Source organism: Nematolebias whitei, chromosome 5 (assembly GCF_014905685.2).
Source record: "Nematolebias whitei isolate Nwh7 chromosome 5, NemWhi1, whole genome shotgun sequence".
Lineage (NCBI taxonomy): Eukaryota > Metazoa > Chordata > Actinopteri > Cyprinodontiformes > Rivulidae > Nematolebias > Nematolebias whitei.
In genome coordinates this window covers 39,621,731-39,624,025 of record NC_056502.1, presented here as the reverse complement: position 1 = coordinate 39,624,025, position 2,295 = coordinate 39,621,731, and the positions used below count along the sequence as shown (strand labels likewise).

Here is a 2,295-nt window from a genome sequence, read left to right as displayed (position 1 = left end):
GATGGATGGATGTATAGATGGATGTATAGATGGATGGATGTATAGATGGATGTATAGATGAATGAATAGATGGATGGATGTATAGATAGATGTATAGATGGATGGATGTATAGATGGATGGATGTATAGATGGATGTATAGATGGATGGATGGTACAGTTGCTTTCATAAAGCTCAATATTCATTTGGGACCTCCTGTAGATGTAACGTGAATGAAAAACAACAGAAGTTAAAATAGATTTTAGTGGCTCATTAGTCGCCATGGTAACCACACACCTGCCTCTCTCACTCCCTGACAACACTATTATTAAGACATAAAAACAAGGTGACGTAAGCTTCAAACAAACTAAATCTATAATTTTATTTAAAATATTTCTGAAGTGTCAGCAGTAAAATCAGCTGATCATCATCAGTCCGTTCATGTTTACTGTGTTGTTGTTTTGTGGTAGAAGATAAGAACGATTTAAAATATCCTTCTCTGTGTTTTAAAATGTAATTTCTGAGCTCAGATAAAGAGAAAGTCGATGAGTTTGCTGCACTCTGACCTCTGAGGGGATCTGACAGAAAACTCTACGGCAGTGAGACACGCACCGAGTGAAACAGTTTTACAGAGTTTTAACGAATGAAATGAAAAAGAAGTGTAACGCCTGTGAAAATAAGAGTTTCTAAAAAAACTGAAGAGCACTGAGAAGTTAGTGATTCAAACATTTCATAGAAAAAACTTCAATAGTATAAAACAAACTGCATAAACAAAACAACAAACAAAATTCAAGACATTAAAATGTGACTTTAGTAACGTAAAATCCCTGCAAACCGTTTTAAATTGTAATGTGTGCCTGAGGTGTGGAGCTCCATAAACAAGTGGATTTTCTCACTTATTTCCCTAAAAGCCCGTTGTGTTGCTGGACATTATGCTCCAACTTATTATGAAATATGTGACATTTCTGATTACCGTCCTACCAGCAGCCTTAGCACTGATCCTGATGGAGTTGCACGACTTCATCCTTTCTTTGGGCTGAATCGTAAGAAGTGATCGTATTAAACAGCAGGGACCTTCACTTTATGGGTTTGCTCATCACGTCTTTTTCCAGAGATCATATCAAATATAGACTAACATGCTAAGATTTCCGTTTGTTGTACAATTAGAAGGCTGATGCCATGCGAGTGGTTCTGTGTGGCAGAAGTTCTGAGCCACAGTTCAGTGCTGTTATCCATCATTCATTGAAGCGACAGTAATAGTATCATTGCTAAATTGTATTTCCAAAATGAAGTCTTCATTGGGTTCTGCTTTTCTTTTTTGCACTGATAAGAATAGGAACAGTTTGTCACATGTAAAAGGGATTTTTTTTCTAGCTGTTGCTGCACGGCCTCCACCAATCAGTGTTGCTCTACGGTCAAAACTGTCAATCAAATGGAACATCCAATGCACAATTATCCTAAAGATAACTTCTAACCATTTACCCCTCGGCTACGAGGCTGATTTTATGATGTTTATTGGCTGAAACAAGAGCTTTGTGATAAAAAAGGAAGCCTGAACGTCCCGTATACCTCGTAAACAATGATCCATCTTCAAAGGTGTCATTTAGAAAGCAAACACTTTCTCCCCAGAGTTCCCCTCCACGCTCCTGCTCCCATTAAAACCCCATCATTCCATCTGGTTTTGATGAGGCCAGAAAAGGGAGCAGAGTAATAAGCATGTTGAGAACTTAATGATACGTCTTCTTTTAGGAGGAAACGTCTCATGACTAAGATGTTCCCTTCGTTCTGCGCCGCTGCTCGTTCCCATTTCTGTCCCCGTCTAGTGTTTCCCATGAGGCTCGGAAAGACGAGCTCCGAGTAGGCGGAGATACGTCTCCAGCTTTTAACACCTGAGGAGACTTTTCCCCTCATTTTATTAATGAAACAACCGTTAAAGTGGAAATGTAGTTTTACAGTCGAACCCTGCGATAAATTCAGTTTGCTTAAATTCCTGAACCCTTTCAGATTTAACTGCTCGCCGACAAACCACACCTTAATTCCAAAGCTTGCCTAGACATTGCAGAGCTACAAAGGTGTGTTCGCAAACGTAGCCCAAAATGAGTCAGCTCACTCATCTCAGTCCACAGATTCACTTACACTGACACTTTTAATGCCTTCGTGTTCGTACAGGTCGTGATAAAACTCCTCACTCAAGCAGAGAAAGATTTTTTTAATGCTTGGTAAGATTGGCATGGTGGTAAGAGATGGGCATGGTGGTAAGATATGGGCATGGTGGTAAGAGATGGGCATGGTGGTAAGAGATGGGCAGGGTGGTAAG

The 2,295-nt window shown here is 39.8% G+C and overlaps 1 protein-coding gene across 5 annotated transcripts in view; it reads left to right on the top strand.

The window, feature by feature from the left end:
• LOC119409553 (plectin) overlaps nucleotides 1–2,295 on the top strand; it is a 175,947-nt gene that overhangs the window by 124,889 nt on the left and 48,763 nt on the right. The gene's annotated exons all lie outside the window — the stretch shown is intronic.